This window comes from Colobus angolensis, unplaced genomic scaffold (assembly GCF_000951035.1).
Source record: "Colobus angolensis palliatus isolate OR3802 unplaced genomic scaffold, Cang.pa_1.0 Scaffold101, whole genome shotgun sequence".
Classification (NCBI taxonomy): Eukaryota; Metazoa; Chordata; class Mammalia; order Primates; family Cercopithecidae; genus Colobus; species Colobus angolensis.
In genome coordinates, this window is record NW_012111031.1 from 6,059,668 (window position 1) to 6,086,019 (window position 26,352).

A 26,352-nucleotide genomic window follows, 5' to 3' on the forward strand; every position below is an offset into this window, starting at 1 on the left:
CATATACAATCTGTCAGACATTCTTTCTGTTAATATAATGGATTGTTTTGGTCTGCATCGAAAATCTGTTGAGGCAGTTAACCCTCCTCTTGGATGACATCTGCTGCTGTTTTAGGTTACACTTTAAGGTGCTCACTTGATAACCACAATATTAAATCAACTCTCCACCTACTCAATACCTACACCAGTGGAACCGAACAGGGTCGGAGAAAGCCCACATGGAATGCCCTTATTTTAAATTCATAATCACCTACTTTTTTTAAAATTTTTTTTTTTGAGACAGAGTCTCACTCTGTTGCCCAGGCTGGAGTGCAGTGGCATGATCTCGGCTCGCTACAGCCTCCACCTCCCAGTTTCAAGCGATTCTCCTGCCTCAGCCTCCTGAGTAGCTGGTATTACAGGTGCCCGCTACGACGCCCGGCTAATTTTTGTATTTTTAGTAGAGATGGGGTTTCACCATGTGAAGGCTGGTCTCAAACTCCTGACCTCAGGTGATCCACTCACCTTGGCCTTCCAAAGTGCTGAGATTACAGGCGTGAGCCACCACGCCCGGCCAGTCACCTACTTTTTAATTACAAAGGGAAAAATAGTAAGTTTACAGTGGGGCGTCCCTGCAGACGTCATGTACTCCACGTATGATGTACTGAGAGAGAGAACAACATCACTAATGTGTTACTCTTGCCAAAACTACATACCTGAATTAAATTGTAAGGAAACAGACAAGCCCACACTGAGGGACATTCTATGATGGACCTTTTTGAAAGTGTCAAGGTGATGAAAGACAGAGTGAAGAACTGTCCCAGATTTATGGAGGCTAAGGTGACATCACAACTAAATGGAATGTGAGATCTGGATTGGATCCTAGTCCGGAAAAAGGATACCAATAGGATAGTCTATCAAAGGTGAAAAAGGTTTGTAGTTTAGTTAATAATAGTGGATCAATGATAATTTCTCAATATTGGTAATACTATGGTACGGTATTAATGTTAAGATGTTAACATTTGGGAAAGTTGGGTGAAGGGTATATGGGAATTCTTTTAACTATTTTCCCACCTTTTTGTAATTCTGAAATTATTTCAAAATTAAAAGTTAATTAAAGGAAAACTATTTTTAAACGGATCATCACTAGCCTTGAATATTACTCAGCCATTATACCATCTTCCCCAAAGTATTCATTCTTCCAAACTCCTAGACACTATTTCAGACACTCTCCTTTCACTACAGCCCTTGTGTAGCTCCTTCCCCAGCCTCATTCCTTGTGAAAATAGGGGCAATTAAAAGAATTTCCCCAGGTGCACCTCCCAGTGCCTGTGACCATTTACTGTGCTTTCTCTCCTGCCCTTGTGGATAAGCTGTCTCTGCAGCTAGCCAGGGTCAAGTCCTCTACTTGTTTAGTAGATCTTATCCTCTCATCTACTCAAGAAAATTGCTCTCACACATCTCTCTCTCTCTCTCTCTCTCGCCCCGTCTCTCTCTGTCTCCATCGCCACCCCAACCCTTTCTTTCTGCTGCTGGGTAATTCCTGGAATCATAGAAATATGCTGCTATTTCTTTCTTCTTAAAAAAGAAGAACAACTCTTGAGCCCACTTCCCCTTTCAGCCAGCTTCAACATTTCTCTTCTTCCTTTTACAGTACATCTTCTGAAATTGTTTACAATTACTGTCTCCAAGGTCTCTCCTCTCATTCTTTTGGGAAACCGTTCCAGTGGGACTTTAGCTTCACTCTTCCATCAAACTATCTTTACACGGTTCCTAGAGGCCTCCATGTTTGTGTCTTCTGTGGTCAGTTGGTTCTCCATCCTCTTACATGGCCTATCAGCAGCTCTTCAGAGGCGGCTCCCTCTCCTCCTATAGAGATCAGTCTTCTTTAGGCTTCTAAGTCATCACAGTCACCTGATTTATCTCCTGCCTCTCTGGAAGCTTCTTCTTAGTATCCTTTGGTGGTTCCTCTTTATTTTCCTAACCTCTTATGTTGGAATGCCCCAGAATTTGAAGTTTATCTCTTCTTCTTCTTTTTTATTTCCATAGCTTTAGAGGTCCAAATGGGTTTTGGTTACATGAATGAATTGTATAGTGGTAAAGCCTCAAATTTTAGTGCACCTGTCACCAGAGTAGTTTACAGTGTACCTAATACATAGTTTTATTATCCCCTTACCCTGCTACCACCCTCCCTTCTCTTTCATATTTACTCCACAGGTGATCTCAGCCAACCTCACAGCTTTATTATTTATTTTTATTTTTTGAGACTGAGTCTTGGTCTGTCACCCAGGCTGGAGTGCAGTGGTATGATCTCGACTCACTGCAACCTCCGCTTCCCAGGTTCAAGCGATTCTTCTGCCTTAGCCTCCCAGGTAGCTGGGATTACAGGTGTGCGCTACCACGCCTGGCTAATTTTTGTGTTTTTAGTAGAGATGGAGTTTCACCATGTTAGCCAGGCTGGTCTCAAGCTCCTGACCTCATGTGGTCCACCCACCTCAGCCTCCCAAAGTGCTGAGATTGTAGGCATGAGCCACTGCACCCAGCCCTCACAGCTTTAAATACCATCGATATGCTGATGACTTCAACTTAGTATCTACAGTGAGACCTCCAGATACCTATATCCAACTGTCTACTCAGATCTCCTGATTGGATACCTAATAGGATAAACAGGTCTAAAATTGAGCTTCTGCAATTCTCCATCCCCAGGCCTGATTTTCATATCTTTTCGAACTGTCTTCTCCATATTAGTTAATGGCAACTCCATCCTTCTAGTAGTTAAGGCCAAAGGCCTTCGATTTATACTTAACTCTTCACTTTCTCATATGCCACAAAGAATCTGTCAGCAAATCCTATCAGCTCTACTGTCACAATGTACACAGAATCTGGCAACTTCTGTCTCCTCTGCTAAGAGTTTGGTCCAAGCCACATTATCTCTCACCTAGATTATTCAACAGCCTCCCAATTTGTCTCCCTGCATCTAACATTGCCCTTCTTTGATTTAATCATGACACAGCAGTTAGAAAGATATTTTTAAAAATGTATATCAGATCCTGTAACTCTGTTGATGAGACCACCCTCCCTGCAATAGCTTCTTGCCTCCCCTGTTGTAAAAGGCAACGCCCTGTGGGATTAGGCCTCTCTGACCTCATCTGCTACTACTCTACCCCTCTTTTGCCTCTTCTCATTGGCCTTGAAAATGAAACACTCTTCCGTCGGAGCCTTTGCACTTATTCCTTGTGCCTGGAATTCTCTTACCCCTGATATCTTCAGGGCTTGCTCCACTTGCACTCCCTCACTCTCTGCCCTTCCCTCCCTGTTTTTGTTCAAATGTCACTTTCTCAGAAAGGCCTTTCCTGGTAACATCACTAAGAATTTCAATACACCACCCTCAACCCTGAATACACACACACACACACACACATAGCCTTAGATTCTCCTTCTGTGCTTTAATTTTTTTCTCCCTAAGACTTATTACTATCTAATACGTACTTAGTTATCTTAAATATTGTGTGTGTCTCTCAACTGGAATGTCAATTCCATAAGGTTAGGAACTAATGTCTTATTTATGCATTTACACCTCCAGTGCCTCTAAAAGTACCTGAGATACAGTAAGTAATCATGTATTTGTTGAACAAATCAATGAATGGATGAATGAATCTGCACTGGAGCCCCAGGACAAATTTTGGTGAAGCAGTCGTTGAACCAGTGGAATCATCCAGGCCTGGCAACAACTTTTAGCAGCAATTCACCATGATATGTTACTCAAAATTCCTAGACTTCTTCTAAATGAACACTAGTCATCCAATATTTACCACACCAAAGATTTCTTCCTAGTTTCTAGCTAATGATGATGATTGCATAGATCAAGCCCATTTCAACATTTTGCATGATTTATTATCAGCCTCTCGGTGTTATTGTTACTGTTCAACCATTCACTCCATATGCACCAGTAATACTCATTTCATCACCATTTATTTTTATGTGTTTAAATGATCTCTCTTTTAAACACATAATTACAATTGTATGCACCTTCTTTATGTTCTTTCAGCATTCTTAAGTCTTTTGCTCTCTTTGTAAATGCTAAAGTTTGTTTCTGACCCTGCAATGACTTCCATGTTTCCATACAAACATTGCAAACTTGCCATAGACCAGAAGTTGTAAATTAGTGATGTCTGGATGAGTCAGTTACAGATTAGCCAACTTGATATTTAATTGAAAACATTTTGCCAGTATATTAAAAATCAGACAACTTTTTATGTAAAAATCCAGATTTCTGGTTTCTCTTAAACAAGCCTACATTCTTTCTGCTGTTACCTTTAGATAAGACTTATATTTTCCAGTGTGTGGCAATCCCTGTGACATCTATGCAACCTATTTTACTTCATTGAGTTACCTGCCTGACCCCTGCAGGTATCTGACATTGATTGAAACCACAGGCAGGGAAATGACTTAGAGACTAAAACAACCCTGGGTGCTCACCAATGGCGCCTACTGGGACAGGCAGAGTTATCCACTTATTCGGAAGCACTGCTTTCTATCTCCGGACAATTATAAAATGAAAGTTTCTAAGGTCAGTAGGTTTGCTAAATCTACCAAAAGCAATTTTGGAGAGTCCATGTTTTATTCATCCTGGTACTTGTTTTTTTTAAAAATTAGAAGATGTTTTTGTTTCTCTTCCCATATCCTTCCTTTCTCTTGGTAGACAGGAAAGAGCAATGAGAAGGGAGATGAGGTGAGAGGATCCTTTTCCCTCCTACGGTCTCATTCCTTTGACTGGAGTTCATAAGGGAGCAGGCGGCCTTCATAAGTCTGAAACCCCCTGCTGTGTAGACTGCTGACACAGCCCTGTAGAGTGGTCGTGGGAGCCCCTCAACCAGTTGGGTTAAAATGTGTGGCCACTTGCGCATATATTTATCACCTTTTGTGGTTACCTCATAATTCGTCTAAAAGAAGACCTCCCTCTGCTGACTAACAGGCACCCTGCCTTCATCTATAAAAAGTACATAGCCAAAGGACAATGGGAAAGACAAGTAGAACTAGTTAAATGTCACTGAGGTTCAATCCTGATTACTTTGTATAGGAAAGAGGTAGGCTGCAGATTGTCACAGGCTAGACTATGAATTCCACCAGAGCAGAGAGTATGTCTGCCTGATGCGCCACTGGGTTGTCAAAGTTTGGCTGAGTAGCTTGTGGAAAGTAGGATGAATGAGGAAAGGAGTGAATGAATTTCGAGGCTGTAGTCATTGTAGGCAGAAGCAAGTCCTCAGATTTGCTGGACACTTCCCAGGTTTGGATGATAGAAGCAGATCTTACACACTGGTAAATTGGAAATGGGTTATTGATATTCAAGGGACTTTATTTTTAGCGATGAATTTCTTGCCCTGAACATAATTTTTCTTAAACAGAATGTATAGTGCTTGTGCCTCCTCCTTTACTGATACTTATCTTTTCTTGGGCACAGAAAAACAGGAATAAAAGGTAGTCCTTTATTATTGAAATGCATTCCATTAAAGTGCACACCAAAAATTGGTTAAATGGGCCTTTCTTCTTCTTTTTCCCTCTCGCAATTTTAGATGTCGGTTTTTAAACTTGTTCTCATTTGCATCCAATGCTTCCTCCTAGACAGTTAACTCTTTCCTACAGTTGTAGTCATCTCCATGCTGATGAGGCTGCAATCTGTATCTTCTGCCCTGACCTAGCACTAAGCTCTGGATGCATACCTTGCATTATCCACAGGCCAGCTCTCCTGAGCTATCTTCAGTGTTGCCTCGACCTCATTGTAATCCATTGGATTTCATCTTTATCTTCCCTAAATGCCACAGTTCTGTCCAGGGCATCACCACTCCCTAAATTCCTTAGATGATGTCGTGGTCCATTTGTGTTGCTATAAAGGAATACCTGAGGCTGGGCAATTTATGAAGAAACAGACATATTTGGCTCATGGTTCAGCAGGCTGTACAAGAAGCATGGTGCCAGCATCTGCTTGTGGTGAGGGTCCAGGCTGCTTTCACTCATGGTGGAAGGCAAAGGGGAGCTGGTGTGCAGAGATCACAGGGCAAGAGCAGAAGCAAGAGAGAGGGGTAAGGTGCCAGACTCTGTTTAACAACCAGTTCTTATGGGAACCAACAGCAAGGACTCACTCACTCACTTCCTCAGTAGTACCAAGCCATTTATAAGGGATCCACTCCCATGACTTAGACACCTCCCATTAGGCTTTACCTTCAACATTGGAGATCAAATCTCAACATGAGCTTAAGGGGACAAACATCCAAGCATCCAATGGCAGATAATTAACCTGAAAATTATCCTTGACTTGTCCTTCTCATTTACCCTCAATAGCCTCTGAAATATATCTTATGTTTGCCTCTTGCTCCCCATGCCCCTTGCCACAATCCCAGGCCTAGCAGTTATGCCTCATACCTTGTCCACAGCCATGGTTTCTTAACCCTTCTTGTTTCCAGCCATGTCCCCTCCATCCCATTTTTCTGCTACCAAACTAACCTAAAATGGCCCATTTCATAGTTTCACTCTCTGCTGATCAAATTTCCTGATTCTTTTTACCTATGTTTGTTTTGTGTCGTCTTTAACATTTTCTTATACACAGTAAATACTCGCTTAATAAAAAGTACTAAGAGTGATTGAAATAAGGAAGTTTGGTCATGTGAATTCACTGGAGCTATGTTGACTATGCTTTGGCCTAGTTTATAGAAAATTAGCAGCTGATTCATATCTCTATTTAAGGAATGGAGAACTTGGCCAGAAATATTTTTATATTGCAACGGCAAATAAGACAAAGAATTTTCATCTGGACCTCAATTTCCTTACCTTACAATAGAGAAAAATGCCACCTATGGGTATCCTAGATTTGCTGGAAGTATTACATGTGATGGATTAAGGCACCCAGCATGGGATATCCCACAGATGCAAAATGAATCCTACTTGAGTCTTAATACAAAAAGGTTGAATGAGTGAATTTGATGGCAACATGACATAATGAATCATTTTATATAAATCACAATTTATAAAATTCAGATTCAACTAAAATTTGGCACTAATTATGACCTCTGTGTTAGGGATGTTAACACATATATCATCTCCTCATGCATTCTTAGAAGTAACCCTGTGATGCAAGTGGTCTTTTTTTCAATGTACAGACAAGTTTAGCTGAGAAAAAGGAAAAATGCCTTACTCTAGGCTTGTTGGTATATACTGGAATTAGGGTTTGTCTCAAGATTTCTGCTTCGAAGTCTTTTTCTTTTTCTTTTTTTCTTTCTTTTCTTTTTTTTTTTTTTTTTGAGATGGAGTCTCACTCTGTCACCCAGGCTAGAGTGCAGTGGCGCGATCTCAGCTCACTTTAACCTCCGCCTCCCGGGTTCAAGCAATTCTCCCGCCTCAGCCTCCCGAGTAGCTGGGACAACAGGTGTGCGCCACCATGTCCTGCTAATTTTTGTATTTTCAGTAGAGATGGGGTTTCACCAAGTTGGCCAAGCTGGTCTTGAACTCCTGAACTCAAGTGATCCTCCCGCCTCGGCCTCCCAAAGTGCTGGGATTTACAGGCATGAGCCACCATGCCTGGACTCTTTTGCTTTTTCTATGTACCATGCTCTCAAATATTTTTCTTATCGTTTTTTTTCACCTTTTAACATGAGCATTGTTAAAACGCTCATGACTTACCTTTTTACTCTCCTGTTGAATTACTTAGTTCATACTTTTTTTCTTTTGTTTTCTGTGTGCTTATTTTAAAACCTTTGTTCCTATATTTGTATTCTTGGTGGTTGGAAGACTCTCAAACATTGTCTCAGCAGCAGCATCATATCTGTTTATAAAAGTTGAGGAAATACTGTATTTCCAGCTTAGGAAACTGAAGGTAAGTAGCACAATTAATTTCAACTGGCATCTGTTTCAATGACTCTGTTAATGCAAATGGGTTGTAAACTGTCAGTGAATATCTAGGGATATCTAGGGAGTTGTTATAAGCTAGAGGTAAGTGAATTTTCTGCTTTTGAAATGGTTGTAGACTGCATCATTTGCTGAGTTCCACTTTTTAATACATAGGAATACTGCAGAGACAACATTTTTATGTGTTTGACATTTTATGAAAAAAAATTGCAAATCATGAACAGCCCTCTTTCTTTCTTAATCTACCTGAAAATAATAACTATAATTAACTTTTGTTACATTGTTATCAGAAAGGGATAGTCAAATTAGCATTAAACAGATGTAAAGTCAACCTTCATATGAGAGCTGTGTATATAAACTCTCTGGAAGAAATATTGTGCTTCAAGAATGAATTTTAGATATCTATTTAAAATGTCTAATTACTTTAGCTCTTTGGTTTAATGTTAAAATGCCATATTGTTTATAGAATCGGCTTGCCTTCTCAACTAATGAAATATGCATTGAAATTGCTCTACGTGCAACACACCATGTTAGGTGCTGTGGAAGGGTGCAATTCCTGTACTCCAGAAGCTGACGTTTCAGTTGGGAGATGTATATAGCATCCCACTCTGTTCATATATGCTGGCCCCTCTGTTCGAAATGGGCTTCATCACTTTTCTCCCTCCTTTATCTGGCCAGCTTCTATATATTTCTCGAGGCCCAGCTGTACATCGTCGTCTTTTTTTTAACTGATAAATAAAAAATACATATGTTTATGGTATACAGTGTGATGTTTTATGTATGTATACATTATGGAATAATTAAACTAAGCCAATTAACTTACCTATCCCCTCATATACTTATTTTTTTCCCATGAGAATATTTAAAATCTCCCTTAGCAATTTTCAAGGATATGGTACATTAACTATAGTCACCCTTTTGTACAATAGGTCTCTAGGAGTTACTCCTCCGATCTAGCTGAAATTTCGTACTCTATGGTCAACATCTTCCCATTTTTCTTACCCTCCCTACATTGCTCAACTATTCCCTGCTTCTATAAGTCAACTTTTTAAGATTTCACATAAAAGTGAGATTATGCGGTATTTGTCTTTCTGTGCCAGGCTTATTTTACTTAGCATAATGTCCCCCCTGATTAATCTATGATGTCACACATGACACAATTTCCTCTTTTAAAGCTGAATAGTATTCCATTGTGTATATAGACCACATTTTCTTTATTCATTCATCTGATGCTGGATACTTAGGTTGATGCTGGATACAGCCACATCTTGGCTGTCGTGAATAATGCTGCCGTGAACATGGGAGTGCAGGTATCTGTTCTGAGTTCATTCCCTTTGGGCATATGCCTCTGCCGTGCCTGGCACGTTTCTCATTATGCCTGTGAGATTTTTGTGCTCACTTTCCCTGCCTGTGTCTCCACTCCTTGTGTCTATAAAACTGAATCATTCTCCTAGAACCAAGAACAGAACCAACTACATAATTTTTGGGCCCCAGTGCAAAATAAAAATGTGGGGTCCTTTGTTTAAAGATTAGGAATTTTTAGACAGTGATAGCAGAGCCTTAAACTAAGTGTGGAGCCCTTCTGGGCACAGGCCTGTGTGAGAGTGCACAGGCCGCTGGATTATATGGTAGTTCTATTTTTAATTTTTTGAGGAACCTCCATATTCTTCATAATGGCTATACTAATTTGTATTGCATTCCCACCAACAGTGTACAAGGGTTCCCTTTTTCTCCATATCCTTGCCAATGCTCACCTTCTATCTTTTTGATAATAGCCATCCTAGCAGGGGTGACGTGACATCTCATTGTGATTACAGCTATCCTTCTTCTAAGATGCCTTCCTACCTGGCACTTTACTGTCATTTTGCTTTTGGTACCCTATGCATCTTTCTACCAGAGTTTATCACAAGGTATTATAATTGTTATCTTTGGTAACCTCCCTGATTGCAAACTTCCAGAATTTATAAGACTGAGTCTTTTAGGTTTGTTTTCTGAGTACCTGGTACATGGTACGATCCTAATAAGAGCTTGATGAATGAATAAAAATGCAACAAACACATACAGATGTATAGTCATAAAGATTAGTTGACCAATGTGGCATGCAATAAGTATCAAGAATGTCTTATAAACAAGTACTATAGGCTTTAGCGGGAAAGAATAGATTGGTGGTCAAGGGAAGATTCTTGGCCAGGCTAGCCTCCTAGCCTGTGCCCAGAAGGGCTTCACACTTGGTTTAATGCTCTGCTGTCACTGTCTAAAAATTCCTAATTTTTAAACAAAGGACTCCACATTTTTATTTTGCACTGGGGCCCACAAATTATGTAGTTGGTTCTGTTCTTGGTTCTAGGAGAATGATTCAGATTTATAGACAAGGGGAGTGGAGAGACAGGCAGGGAGAGTGAGCACAAAAATCTCACAGGCATAATGAGAAATGTGCCAGGCTTCCAGAGGGTCAAGGACAGGCCAGCCTGAAGGCATGAGAGGGCTTACGTTGTTGCTCTGAGGCTTGGAAGATGGATTGAGGCAAAGTCTGGACATTTTTCTAGCAGCAATGAGTAACTTCAGATGCATAGGGAGCAGGAGAGTGAAGGGAGAAAACCGTAGCCTTATGAAGAGTCATGTGGTGCTGCTATGCAGGATGGAGAGAGGAGCAGTGAGGCAAAAAACAGGGAAATCAGGAAGCTAATCCAAATGTGATAATAAGGCAAAAGTGGCAAAGAAAGAACAAAACCAAGAAATACTATAAGGGAAAAATAAATGAAACTTTGACCACATGTGGGAATTGCAAAAAATAAAAAATAAAAAAATAAAAAGTAGGACTCAAGGAGTACTCTGGACTGTCCTGGGGGTGTAGTCCGCTCTCGGCAGAACGAAGGAAGGAAGAGATGGGCTAAGGGCAGCTTCTTTGTCAAAGGAATGATGACTTCAGTTTTAGACATTGGAGATTGTTAGAATTTCAAAATAGACTTGTTTATTTTTCACTTAAATATGAATAATTGTTCATGGAGAAGAGAAATTGGAAAAGGAAAGGATTGTTAAGTGTCAAATATTGTATAGAAACAAGGACATTGAGGACTGAATAGAGTCCAGTTTCAGAAGAGTGATGAGAACAGCAGCCCAACAGAGATTCTATGCAAATGAACAAAGGTAGCATTTATTAAATTCATAATCCTCTTGTCCAAACCCCTCCTCCTGAATTCCTCATCTCATTGAATGTTACTACTCTCTACCACCCAGTTTCCCATGCTCCTTCCACCATATTCAATCTCTTTCCCTCCATAGTCAATCAGTCTTTTCTTCCCCTTTCTGCCTATCAAGTGTCTCTGGAATTCACCCACGTATAATTATCCCACTGCCACCATCATCACCTTATGCCCTGCCAAGGCAAAGGCTTCTGGGATGGGCCAGTCTTTATTCTCCCCAGTCTTCCTATAGTCCTTGTCATCTTACTCTTCTCACTGGAGTCAGGGGGATTTTTCTAAAACTCAAGTATAATTGTGTCACTTTCCACTTATGACTGTTAGGAATTGTGTCCTACCAAAAATATTGAAGTTCTAAATCCAAATGCCTGTGAATGTGACCTTATTTAGAAATAGGGTCTTTGCAGACAATCAAGTTAAGATGAGATCATTAGGATGGGCCCTGATCCAATATGACTGTCATCTTTTTTAAAAAGGGGAAATGTAGACACAAATGTGTAGATAAAAGCAGAAATTGGGGTGATGCCTTTATAAGCCAAGGATGACAAATGTTGCCAGCAAACCCACCAGAAGCTGGGAGAGAGACGTGGAACAAATTGTCTCTCACAACTCTCAGAAGGGACCAGTCCTACAACACTGTTCTTCCCGATTTTTAACTTCAGAACTGTGAGATAATTCATTTTTGTGATTTTAAACCACTCAGTTTTTGGTACTTTGTTAAAACAGCCCTAGGAAGTAGATAGGGATCCTAAAATGGCTCCCCGTTGCTTGCAGGGTGTGATGGTTAATTTTTTATGTGTCAACTTGACTGGGCCATGGAGTGCCCAGATATTTGGTCAAACATCATTCTGGGTGTTTTGGTGACAGTGTTTTTGGGTGATGTTAACACTTAACTTGGTAGACTGAGTTAAGCAAATGGCCCTCCCTAAGTGGGTGGCCCTCATCCAATCAGCTGAAGGCCTGAATAGAGCAAAAAGGTTGACCATCCCTTGAGTGAGAGAGAATTCTTCCTGACTGACTGCCTTTGAGCTGAGACTTTGGCTTTTTTCTCCCTTTGGACTCAAACTGAAACACTGGATCTTCCTGGGTCTCAGGCCTGCCAGCCATCAGGCTAGAACTTCACCACTGGCTCTCCTGGGTCTCCAGCTTACTGAATCATTATGAAGATCTTGGGACCTGTCAGCCTCGCTAATCACATGAACCAATTCCTTGTAATAAAGCTCTTTATACATATACATACATGCATAAATACATACACACACACACAGACATATATCCTATTGCTCTGTTTCTCTGGAAAACCCTGATTAATACACAGGGTAAAGCCCAAACTCCTAAACACAGTTAAAAGATCCTCTATGACTCGGTCTCTGCAAAATCCTCCAGTTTTTCTCTTTGTCTGCACTTTCCCCCAGCTTTGCACTCTTAAACCACAGTAGCATCCAGCTTTGGTCGTATTTTTGATGTACTTTTATTTCTCCCACCTGTGATCTTTCACACATGCGATTCCCTTATGCTTATAGTACATTTCCACCTTTCCTTTCCATGTCATTCTTCAAGTCTCAGCTTAGTCCTCTTCATAATTTATTCAACAAACATTTTTGAAACGCTGGATACAGTGTTTAGAAGTTAACAAAGCAAACACAGCACTTGGCCTCATGGAATTCCAAGTCTAGTACGTGAGACCAATATCAAATGAGCCAATAGTATACCAGAGATGTCAGCAGTATGTTGGAGACCATGAAATAGGTGATAACACTAGCCTTAACAGATATGGAAAAGCTGAATTCCAAGCCTATAATGAGAGAAGCCATAGAGAAGTAATTCATATCCCACCAGGGGCACTCAGCAAAGCTCAGTACTCTGAGGCACCAGATACCTTTGGAGGCAGAGTGCAAGAGGGACTTGAAAAATAGGAAGATTAGTAGAAAGTTTACTTAAGGAGCAGTAAGACATTCCCCACCCTGTTCCCACACACATGTTGCTATATAAAATTAAAAAAAGAAACATGCAGGAAAAAAGGGTTTTTAGCAATTGCTACGGTTTGAATGTCCCCTCCAAAACTCATGTTGAAATTTAATCGCCATTGTGATAGTATTAACAGATGAGGCCTTAAAGGAGTGACTGCCCACATAGAATTAATGCCATTATAAAAAGGCAAGTTTGTCCCAGTCTTGCTTCCTTGCCTTCTTGCCTTCTGCCGTGGAATGAGGCAGCAAGAAGACCCTCATAAGATGCTGGCACCTTATATTGGACTTCCCAGCCTCCAGAACTGTGAGCCAATGAATTTCTGTTTATTATAGGTTACCCAGTCTGAGATATTTTGTTATAACAGCACAAAACAGACTAAGAGATAAATTTTGAGGTGAAAGCAGAAATAAAACATTCAATGGAAGTTTTGAAGAAAATGTAGAAAAATTCTAACAGTAGAATAGGAAGGCTTAGAGGCAGAAGATGGGAGGAAATAAAGAAAATTAGAAGATTAATCCAAGAGGCATAACATGCAAATAAATGTAATCGCAGGGAAATAGAGCATAGGAAACAGAGGAAAGGAGACAAGAGATGGAGAGAGAAACTATTTCCCAGAACTGAGAGACTTGAATTTCCCAATTAGAAAACACCACTGAGTACCTTGCATGGTAGATGAAAACAGACTTACACTAAGACAGATCACCAACAATTTTCAGAACACCTGTCATTAAAAAAATTCTAAAAATTTTCTGAGAGAAACCAAAAATGACGTGAGAGGGACCATAAGTCAGAATGATATCAGATGTCTCAACAGCAACCCTGGAACCTAGAACACACAGGAACAATTCCTTCCAAATTCCAAGAAAATGATTTCCAGTGTAGACTTCAAAGAATGGAGATAGTTTTCAACTATAAAATGTCTCAAGAAATTTATGTTCCATATACTCTTTCTCAAGAATCTACTAGAGGATATGCTCATTTAAACAAGGAAGTAGACCAAGAAAGTGGATGGCGTGTGGTACAGAAATAGGAGATTCAGCCTAGATGGAGAATAAAGGGGTCCCCAGAGTGATGAGGAAGGGAAGCTTCTAGAAGGCAGCTGGGCAGCAGGACCGAAAAGGAGGAAGGTCCTCTCCAAGGGGGAAACAAGGGATGGAATAATTTCTTGATGTTTTAAATTGTATTTTAGCTCTTTTGGAGAGTTTATACAGAATTAGTAATATATACATAGAAACCTAGCAGATCAAAAAAGATACAAAAACATAATGCAAAATATTCCTAACTCAGTTATGAATATTTTGAGTCGCTGTAAAAACTGAGTATCGATTTAACTAAAAGGATATTGTAAACTGTTCTGGAGGATGATGGGAAGGTTACCATGTGTATGTTGGACTGGGGGATGTGAGAGGCTCAAATATTTATCTCTCAAGTAGGAAGGAAAAAATATATGAACAGATATATACGTATATACATATGTATCTGAACCTAATCAAGATATTCCATAAGCATAACTCTAGAAATATGGAACAAAACAACAGAAGAACTAGCTGAAACTGTTGAAAATACTTGATTCTAGGGAATGGAATCAGAGGAGAAGGAGTGTGTCAGGAGACTGGTGTTTCATGAAGAGCCTTGAGGTAATATTTGACTTCTAAAACTAAATACATATATTACTTTGATTAATAAATCAAAGAAAACATATGTCCACACACACAAAATGTACACAAATGTTAACTGCAGCATTTTTTATAATATCAAATCATAGAGAGCATCTGAATATCCATCAACTGATGAGCAAATAAAATTTGATATATTCATACAGTGGAATGTCATTCTTCTATAAAAAGGAACGAAGGCCAGGTGCAGTGGCTCATGTCTGTAATCCCAGCACTTTGGGAGGCCGAGGCAAGAGGATCACCTGAGCCCAGGAATTCGAGACCAGGCTGGCCAACATGACAAGACCCTGTCTCTCTAGAAAAAAAAAAATTAATTAGCCAGGTGTGATCGTGTGTGCCTGTAGTCCCAGCTACTCAGGAAGCTGAGGCGGGAGGATGGCTTGAGCCCAGGAGTTCAAGGCCTCAGCAAGCTATAATCGCACCACTGCATTTCAGGCTGGGCGACAGAGTGAGACCCTGTCTCAAAATAAAAGAATAAATAATAAAGTGAAGTACTGACATATGACAACATGGATGGACCTTGAAAACATGCTAAGTGAAAGAGGCTCATAACAAAAGAACATGTATTGTGTAATTTCCTTTATATGACATGTCCAGAATAGGCAAATTTATATAGAGAGAAAATAAAGTAGTGGTTGGCTATGGCTGGGAATTTGGGAGATGGGGGTGAATGGGGAGGAATTGCTAATGGGTACAGTTTCTTTTGGGGATGATGAAAATGTTCTGGAATTACACAGTGTAATGGTTGCACAACTCTATTAAAATACAACAAACCACTCAATTGTATACTTTTTATAGGTGAATTTTATGGTATGTAAAGCATATTGCAATGAAGCCATTATTTTGAAAATTAAAGAACAAATATTAATAATCATACCTAATTCATAGAGTTGTGAGGAATAAATGAAATAATGTATGTTAGGGGTCTAGTCCAGAGCTTGATGTAAATATTAAAAGATTAGTTAACACTTACATAGCATATACTATGTGCCAGGCACTCTTCTAAGTTCTTTACATATATCAATTCACTTAACCCTTGCAACAACTGTATCAAATAGACACTGTTCTTATCCCCATTTTCTAGATGAGGAAACTGAGGCCAGTGCTGGTAAACAATTTGCCCAAGATCACACAGCTAGTACAACAGTAGAACTGGAGTCTGACCCCAGCCAGCTGGCCCAGATTCTTTACTCTTCACCACTTTGATGCTCCCTCTCTCTGCCTCCCAGGCCCCACGTCTGGGTTAGTGCTGCGTGTTACCAGGGATGCTGCTTTTCATCTGTCGTGATTCCAAGTAGATAACTCTTCGCTTGCCTTTTTTCCTTGTCTGTGTCTTCAACTATAGTGGACATTCTACAACAGCAGGGACTGTACCCATCTTAATTCATCTTCATTCCCTACCCATCATATATGGGGATAATGGTGGGCTGTAGAGTGAAGCAAAGGTGTTTTTCTCTTTGTACAAATCCTGTGAGTGCCTGGAGAGGAAGTGGAGAGAGCTGAAGATGCTAGCATTAAGATGCTAGAAAAACATGGGATAATTGATGGAGCAAGGTATTTAAGGAAGTAGATTAAGAATGAGATAGTAATGAAACGCTGACCTTGGGAAGAAAGAAGAATGCTGCTTCCATTAAGACTGAAAGAGGAGGAAGATGTGGATATTTTGAGAGTAGAGGGGAAGCTCATACCAGACCACTTGGATCATCTTAGTCAAGAAGGGGCAGCAGAAGAATCTTGGGCCAGGACAAAGCATAGGAGGGTGGAGTGGAAGGTTGAGGCAAGAGGAGAGAGTTTAGAATAAATGCCCAATTTTTGGGGGGTCTGTAATCTCTTTACTAATACAATGGACCCTTCTTCCAGAAAAAAGTACATACACACAAAATTATGCATTTAGTTTTAGGGGTCTATGGACTCCAGGTTGAGAATGCCTGTTCTCAAGACTTAATAAAATTGAATAAAAGTATTTATGAGAAGTAATTTGAAGTCAAGCATCTTGACTTTTTAGCATTCCAAGTTTGTGTTTCTGTGGTTTTCCTCAGCAATATTCAGAGGTCTGAGTAGCAGGTGATCTGGTATCTGGGAGTGAGGCCAGAGGCTTCTGGGCAGGAGAGGGTGGGATGAAGTCTGAGAGGGTGGTAGGGCTTAGAGGAAGGCAAAACCCAGGCCAGGGACTGGCAGTGGAGGCTCCTAGAGGGTGGGGTGAGAGAGTCCACTCCGGCTGCAGGCCATAAGGGGGCGCACTGTCTGTAGAGAACATAAAAACATAAGAAAACCAAAAGTCAGTCTTCTGTTTACTATTATGCTGTACAAGCAATTTAAAACACCAACAGCAATAAAATACTCTTCTCTGAAAAAGTCTGGGTCTAGGACCTAAACAATTGCCTGAAACTGGGTACACTTACACCACTGAGAGGCAGATAAAGAGATTAAGATTGAGGGAGTAGGGCAGGGCTTGCAATGGTGCCGGCCAGGATGTGGCTGAGGGGGTATGGGTGCCTGCCATGGATGCTAGGGTAGAAGACGACTCTATTAACTGGGTGTCTGTAAGCAGCACCCAAGTCAGTGCCTTTCATCTTCTACAACCTAGACATTGCCTGGAATCCTAAATCCTTTTCTTCACTTAACAGACATCACCTCTGCTCAAAGCTGCAACCGCTTTGATATCACACTGCCTTTTTTACCCCTCTGTTATAGATGGCATTTATTTACTTACATGTTTTTTCTCCACTAGACTATACTCCTTGAGAACAGCAATTGTGTCTTATTTATTTCTGAATCGCCAACTCAGACAGGCATGCAAACACTTGTTGAACCAATGCACAAATATATTTTGCTCTTCTTTATAGATTCCTCTGGCTTCAGATGACCAGGCACCACTAGATACAGCATACTGCACTTTCCTTCTCCAAGGTAAAGGAATAAATATATGTTACCCTTCATAAAGTGTTACCCTTGGGCCCTTATGCCATCCTGAAACCACCAGGATGTGGAACCAGATCAGGGAGGTCCACAGTTACAACCCCTTGTATCTGTAAGACGATCAGGACATTATCTACAGAGTCCTGCTGCAGGGCCCCGAATGAGGACGGTATTTTGCTGCTTTGTAGTGTGAGCAATGGTGTAACAGCAACGCATGGATGTTCCTCTGGTGTCCTGAAAGAATTTAGGTGCTTCTTGAAAGTTCTCTGCAACTTATGAATTGGGAGTGATTGTGCAATGGAGAAAAAAGAGTCCCTCACCCCCCGACTCTTCCCTGGGAAATCACAGGAGGGCTGATAGCTCTCTGTGAGGTGAACCGTTTCTAGAATCCCCACCGTCTCATCCTGTTCTTCCGCCCACCCTGTTCCTCAAGATAGCCCCCGTGGGCTTCTGATGAGGTCACCACACCACTGGCTAATGAAGTAGATAAACCAGAACAGTTTGGTTTAACATTTAAGGTCAGAAACAGGAACTTTCTACAGGAGAAATCAAAAAAGCAAAAGAAATATAAGGGCAGCCCTCCGACCAGTCAGAATACCGTGACCAACTGAGAGGCCTGTGGCCCAGCAAACACGGATGTGTGTGGACTCCGGAGCAGGTATCTTCAGCGCAGCATCTGACCTGGGAGCACAGCCACACACCGTCATTCCTAAACAGCAGATTGACTGCTGGAACCGCACACAGTCTCCAGGCAATGTGGAGACATGCCTCATATTTAGTCAGCATAACTCAGGGTGCCACAGTCTTCACAACGGTCGTGAGCACTTGAGGATGCTCCGTTTGAAGATAGGAATTTGCCCTCAAGCATCTGGGGTTTGGGTACAGAATAGAGCTTCCCCTGCCACCACCTGCTAATTTTATAAAATGTGCATTCAAAAAAATTCCTGCCTGTAAGAAGGAATTAAGCTACCCGTTTAAATATAACAGCTGCCTGTGCAATCTACTGCTGCTGTTTATAGGAAACGCTTAAATAATTGAGATACTTAATTGGGTTAAAGAGATCCCGAGCACATAGATGTTCTATAAATAAAAGAATGAGTAAATAATCTAGTAACCTTCCTTTTCATGTCCTTCACTTAAAGAGATCATTCTGTTTTGTTTGCACCAATAAGATCACTGTTGGAGGACTCCAGAGAGGTTTGATTGCAGGTGGGGTGGGGCTTTCCCAAGGAAATCCCTTTTCATTTGTTTCACGTGTTTTGCCACCTTTTTCTCTGGCTCTTTCACTGAAAATGAATAATTTGTTGATCTTTGCTGTAAGTAGGTAGGCACCACCTGGGCTTTGCTTTTGCAACTGGAGTCAAAGAAGTCAAGTTATCAGTCTGACCTTGCCTTGCTATCTAGAATCAGAAAGGTTGAAGTAGACCAGGGACTACTTAAAGACAGCTGGAGGAGAAAGGGAGAGACAAAAATGCTTCTAAAGAGGTGGGTAAAAGAGCGGGACCTTGTCTCAAAAAAAAAGAGGAAGTGGTAGGAGGTGTCTGAATTTCAGTGTGACCTGTTCTGTCAGGTGATTTTTGGTGGGGCGGGGACATGAAAAAAAAAGTTAAAATGTCCTTATAAAGACAAAATCTTTTTCTTTCCTGGCTGATGATTTGTCATTCTAGTCACTTCCTGCCTTGTGACCACACACCCGGGCTTGACAAAGCTGCTCTGCAGACCAGAAAGAAGGGGTTCCTGGTCATCCACCAGTACTACCAAGGACAGCTTTTTTCCTACAAGGTAAATTTTCTTCATGTGTTTTTGTTGGTTTTAAGTGCTTGTGATGTCCTTTGGCACTGTTTCTGTGGATTGTGGGTTTTGCCTTCGGGGGACTAGACATCTGAGCATGTCACCTGAGAACTCTGTGATTCCTGCCTCTGTCTAACTGGCCAGGACATCTGCTGCCACCTCGTGTGGCCATCCAAGATGGAGCACCTCTGTTCTCCGGGCTGGGTTCTTCTCAACTTATCTGCAGTTATCACCCCTATCCAAAATTAAGATTTCTTTTTCCTTTTAAAACCAAACCATGTTCCGGTTTATTTCTATTGCTCTATTTCAGGAAGGCTATTTGCTGTGATTTTTATCTTCTTTAAAATGTTTTCAGGAAAAGCGTGTATTGATAATTTAGATTGTACTGCTTATTGGCCTAATGGGGGTAGTTTAATTTTAGTTCCTGCGGTTCTGTTTTTCTAAAAAACTTCTTTACAAGTACTTTAGTGGATATATTAATATCTTTAGTCGTATGTTACTGAATGTGATACTGGTTATTTGAGTGATTTTTGGCGCCAAGGGTTTTTAATGGGTGTGCTTTATAACCACATGGAATTAGAGCTTTTCTCTTTTCCGTTTGTTTTCTAAAAATAAAAGCAATTTGTGTAATGCTTAATTGTAGTGTTTCTGTAGGATTATCTGAATTGTTATGCTTATGACCATACCAATGAATATTCACTCAAATTCTGGGAGAAAGGCTTTTTATCTACAATAGAAATTTTTATACAGTTGATATGGGATATGCATTGCAGAAACTTTACCCAAACATAGACATTTCGAATTTTGTAGTATAAGCTTTTACTTAATTACCACTATCATATAACACTAAGAACCGTTGATAAATGATAACCATAAAAGCCATTCAGACTGGAAATGGAAACATTATTCAGGATATTTATCAAAACCGAACTTTTCTTTAACATAGCAACTTGTTTTCTAAAATTACTCTGCCACCTTTATTTATCAGTAAACAAATAAAGGTGGCTTATCCACACACATCTTGATTTTGAATTTACATACATTTGTCATACGTTTCTATTTGGTTTCCATTAAGAATAATTGTTTAAAGAATGTCTGTGTAGACAAATTTGAATGGAATTAATCATTTACCTATAAATGTGAATTTCTGGAAACTGCAAAATGTGACCACCAATGTTACTTTGCACTTGTCACTTGAATAGTTTCAAATAAGCAAAAATGTGAAATTGAGAGAAGAGGGACTTGAACCCCAGAAAAGAACAGACTAAAAATATGCTGTATCTTATTTTAAGTAAAACTATTAGTGAGAATAAAATAAATTAGAATGCGAAGGAATGTCAGTATTTTTCTTATATTTAAGAAGGAATAAAAAGGATTATGAGAAAGTTAATTCAAAATAAAAAGGTCTCCTGTTTAAAATTAAGTTTACATTGCTAAAGCATCAATCCCAAATGTTATGAAGATATTCCTCTTCATTCCAGCTCACCCCCAGGAACATGAGGGGAAAAATCTTCTAGGTCTTGTCCTTTAAACAAGCACTGCTGTGGTGGGATGGAGCTGTGCCTAGGAGGACATTTCCTTAGCAATCCCAGAGACGCTTTTCTTTGTAGCATTTAAATTTTTGACTCTTTTGTAAATTATGCCTTGAAACAATCGGTAATTTGGGAAACAATTTCAGTGCTTTAACTTCATTTATAATTCTATCTCTGAACCCTTTGGGGAAGGAAAGACCAACAATTAGTCTCATTTGAATGTAACCCTTTAACTTGGAGAGGACGGGAAATTAATAATAGCACTCAATAATTGTAAGCACGTAGTGTAAGCAGCTCTTCTTTATGCATCACCTCGTTTAATCCTCTCAACTACCTTTAGAGATAAGGAATGGGCTAGATGGTTGAAGGAACTGGCCATAGGTCACTGGGCAGTTAGGGTGAGGGGCAGTAGATGGTCAGGATTTCAGGCTCCTACTGACTGGGTCTGTTACAGATCCTCCCTTCCAGGCCAGCATATTTTTCTCAGAGGTAGGTGTTGGTAGACTTTTCTTGTTGAATCTGGCTAACAAGATCTTGGCACTCACAGTTTTAAGAGAGAGAGGATGAAAGAGAGAGAGCAAGAGAAAGAGAGAAAAGAGAGAGAAGAAAAACTTTGTAATACATTTATAAACATTTTTAATGGGAGGAAGAACTATTTTTAAATTAATGCATAATTTTACTAAAGAATTGTGTGCCTTTACAAACTTGCCTCAACCCACTTCCCCAATCTTATTTCTTGTCACTTCCTTCTGTTCAACCTCCCACTACCCCATCCCCTCCCCCGCCACTGCTAACCCACATTTTGGTGCACCAGACCACAAGCCACCAGAAAGTTCCATTCTCTTTCACCCTTTTTCACTCCAACTGTTGCTTTATTGCATTCTTCTTTATTTTTAAAACTTCTGATCATTTTTCAAGGCTGACTTCAAGAAACCTACCTTTTAGAGGCCTTCCCATCTTCTCCCTGCCCCCACTAAATGTTTCTTGGGTGTGCATTTGCTTAATACTCTGATCTTAGAGTAAGTATAGCATTAATCATATTGTCTTAGTTTCAAGTCCTTATTTGCTGACAGACCTGAGCTCCTTCTCTATCTTTTCTGGCACATAGTAGATACTAATGGTAATTACTGAATTGAAAACTTGTCACAAGTATTTTTTCTCAGCTTCTTACATATGCATGAAAGACTTTGATTGCACTTATTAACTTAATATTTACTGAGTTTCCATTTATTGCTATGAATGAAGATACAACAATAATTTAATATTTTGCATTCTAGCATGCTTCAGCTTTGCCAAAGCCCTAGTCTCATTTTAGCTTCAAAGTATCATATAGACATTGACCTCAAGAAATTTTCAAAAATGTACAATGACTAGCAAACAGACAAAATTATAATCTCATTATTTTAGTATAAATACATTGGTTGGGCCAAAACTTAGCTACCCTTGCCAAAACTGTATGCCCGATAATGGGCCTCTTTGATGACAAAGAACACAAGAGCAGTTGTTAACTTTTATGTAGTCACTTTGGATTATTCTCAGAAAATTCTCAAGTCAATTTCTCCTTGTTACCTAAAGAGTCCAGGCCCTTCTGTGTATACAGGAGAGATGACAAGCAAATTTTAAAATCAGGTTAGGTAAAATAAAATTAAGATATCTGCTTATAAGGTTATATTTATGAAGAGTCAAACACTTATAAAGTAAGATTATAAAGGCTTGGATTTTATGACTAATAGTAGATTTTACAGCAGAGTGACATTATTTCAGTTAATCTAATTTTCTTCCTAGTGTTTTTTTATCTGCTAGTTTCCCAACTTACAGATATCAAAAGAAATGATACTATTTCATCTGTATATTGAACATTGCAGAAATAAAAATTAGAATTAGAACCCATCAAAATATAAAACTAATCAGTGTCCGCAGATATGAAGAGTTTCAAGTGTTCCTGTTTTGCCAAGGTGGAAACGCACTTCTTAAAAAAGTGTGATGTTCCACAGTGTCTTCATTTTGAGGCTCTTGGAAGTCACCTCCTGATTGGATGTTGGTTTCCTAGGGATATCTCTCTACAGCTGCTGTGGCCATGGTGATCCCCACATGGCATCTCCTTGTTGCTTTCCTCAGTTCCTTTCTGATCCAACTTCCTGCCTTATACTATTGACTGTTCCTGTTGTTTTGGTTTGTCAGTTTCAATGCTTACATCAGTCTGCCCAGAAATTTCATAACTGCTCCATCTTGTAAGATATTGGTGTGGGGGGAGTGGGAGAAGTTTCAATTAATCATCCTAATAATAACAGCTAATCTTTACATTGAATCAGGTGTTTTTCTAAGTGCTTTAATCCTATAAAAGCATCTAGTTGTCATACAGACCTGTGAGGTAGTTTCTGGTGTCCTTTTCATATTTGAAGGCAAGTTCATTCATTCACGAGTTTTATTTATTTTCTACAATTGGATCAATTTTGTCTTAACTGTTGAATTTCAAGGCAACTTCCTGAGATAAACAGGGAGCAAACCATGGTACTTATTTGTACCGAAGCCCTCAAGTTGAGCCCAAATAATCATAATCCCCCCCAAATAAATGCATCTATATGATAAGTGCTTTTATTAAACAGACTATTCTGTGTCATCACAGAAGCAGCAGCAGCAGCAGCAGTATCAGTAGTCAGTCCCTCTGTACACTTGACTGAGTACTAGTTGGTTGTTAACAATTATAGGCCTCTGCACGGGTCACAAAACATGATCTCCACCCTCAGAAACTTTAAAAGGTTTTTAGTCTTTTTGTTTGTTGTTTGTTTTGAGACAGAGTCTCGCTCTTTCACCCAGGCTGGAGTGCAGTGGCGCGATCTTGGCTCACTGAAACCTTCCCCTCCTGGGTTTGAGCGATTCTCCTGCCTGAGACTCCCAAGTACCTGGGACTAGAGGCGTCTGCCACCACGCCTGGCTAATTTTTTGTAGTTTTAGTAGAGACAGGTTTCACCGTGTTAGCCAGGATGGTCTCGATCTCCTGACCACATGATCTGCCTGCCTCGGCCTCCCAAAGTGCTGGGATTACAGGTGGGAGCCACCATGCCCGGCCTTTAAAGTTTAGAATAATTTTAGCTGAGTGGCATTCACATTTTCTAGTCTGTTGTGACTGATAGACATGAATAGATTAAACATTCTGGTTTTTATACCCAAGCACACATATCTATGATTGTATAGTAATGGCCAAATATAGGTGTCCTAAAAACTGAGAAAGAATGAAACATTGTTTTAAATGTTAGTGGAAGAAGAGAAGTAAAAGTGATCCACTTACTGGGTTTAAGTAAGTTTTGCTCAACTTTAGAGCCATGGCTGTGTCAGCCCCACTTACAAGTACAAGGAGCCTGTTTCTCAAAGATGGTCAGTTGTTCTTTCTGGCGGAAGGAAAAGCTATGTTAAATTGGGGAACTAGCAAACCCACAGTTCTGTGGTTGCAGCATTGATTCTTGTTTCAGCATCGGTTACAAGGACAGAAGGGAGGGTCTCCCTCTCTCTCTCTCTCACACACACAAACACACAGAAACACACACACACACACTCACTCACACACTCCTTCTTGACTGGATAAGCTAAAGTGGAAAAGAGATTATGTTCTCCATAGCAGAAAAGCCGACACCAAATTCAGCAGGCAGATTAATTATGCATGTGAATTGCAATCTCCTGGATAATTTGCTTTCCTTCTTTTTCTGGTTGTACTTTCTAGAGGGAAGTGAATTAATGGAAAAATTACCTTGTATTTAAATAATACCCTGCATTTTGTTTCCTCAGTCTAGTAGTAGTCACTAAAATTTATCCAAGCTGTGTATCCAAATGTGTGAAGTAAAAGAATACACAAATGTTATTTGTATAAAATTTGCATGTTTTCCCTATTCAGCATTCCTTAAACAGACTAAGGCAAAGTTTAAAATTAGAAGTAATCTTTATTAACCTCAGGTGCAATTTTTTTTTCCATAAAAACCTTTTTATAATAATTCATGAGATTATAATAGATGTGAGTGCATTCAATATAGCTTCCATCCTGAAAGTGTTTTTTAAGTTTTTATTTATTTTTTGTTTTTTTATGAGACCGAGTCTCGCTGTCACCCAGGCTGGAGTGCAGTGGTTGGATCTCGGCTCCCTGCAAGCTCTGTCTCCCGGGTTTGCGCCATTCTCCTGCCTCAGCCTCCCGAGTAGCTGGGACTACAGGCGCCTACCACCTCGCCCGGCTAGCTTTTTGTATTTTTTAGTAGAGACGGGGTTTCACCGTGTTAGCCAGGATGGTCTCGAACTCCTGACCTCGTGATCCGCCTGTCTCGGCCTCCCAAAGTGCTGGGATTACAGGCTTGAGCCATTGTGCCCGGCCAAGTTTTTATTTATTTTTAAGTTGACATATAATAATTGTATATATTTATGGGGTACCTAGTAATGTTTAAATACATACAATGTCTTGTGATGACATCAGGGTAATGAGCATCTCCATCATCTCAAACATTTTTTATTTCTTGTGCTGGAAACATTCAATAGCCTCTCTTCTAGCTATTTTAAAACTATGTACTGTTAACTGTAGTCATCCTATGGTGCTATAGAACATGAGAGCTTATTCCTCCTGTCTAGCTGTAATTTTGTATCTAAACAAATCTCTCCTGTCCTCCACCTTCCCCCTACCCTTCCCAGCCTCTAGTAATCTCAGGTGTAACATTGAAAAAGTAGAGCCTTTGTACCTCCTTGACATCATCGGCTCATATCACCCTCACCAGAAAGGCCAGCTTGAACAAAGAGTGGGATACAAATTCTTTATAGAGAAAGCTAGGTAATACGTACAAAGTGGGAGTAAGGAAAAAAGAGAAGATCATGCATGCAGTTTTGCACTGTTGAGCACCCTTTCCTCATCTTAAAAATGCGAACTGAACTTCCCCCACTGTTTCTAATGCTTAATAAACAGTGTTCAAGTTTCCCCTTTGGAAAGATGGAATACGGTAGGCACCTTGGAGAACTTTTTGGATTTTTTCCTTTTCTTGTTGTCATTCATGTTGGGACTGTTCCTCAAAATATCATGAATTCTGTTTCTTTTCTGTGACCACTGAGAATGACAGTTGTGATACTTCATCCACCTGGTGATGTTCACACAGTTTTTCTCCTCCCTCCGTACCCACCCTACTGGTCACCACACGCAGTTCTTCCTCCAGATCGTATCTCCAGCACCAGTTCTTTAAAGCTGAGTGTCTGCAGCTCCCAGGCACAAAAGAGGCAAATGTGGTATAAAGAAATGGGAGCAAAGGTAGAGACAGATTTGGATTTATATTCTGGCCTCTTAGGAAATGTGGAGCTTGAGCAAGTCTCTGGAGCCTCTGAAGTTCATCCTCTATAAAATCAGGCAAGTGCTACCCATTC

At 40.1% G+C, this 26,352-nt stretch overlaps 1 protein-coding gene across 2 annotated transcripts in view; it reads left to right on the top strand.

Moving 5' to 3' along the window:
- Window positions 1-26,352, top strand: part of LCP1 (lymphocyte cytosolic protein 1 (L-plastin)) — an 89,554-nt gene that overhangs the window by 9,989 nt on the left and 53,213 nt on the right. The window contains exons 3-5 of one of the 2 annotated variants that reach the window (XM_011939869.1): window positions 7,762-7,846; window positions 17,572-17,635; window positions 19,312-19,426. The gene's annotated coding sequence lies outside the window, so the exon portion shown is untranslated. Of the gene's footprint in view, window positions 1-7,761; window positions 7,847-17,571; window positions 17,636-19,187; window positions 19,427-26,352 lie in introns of those variants that run through there. The other variant, XM_011939882.1, reaches the window with a different exon arrangement.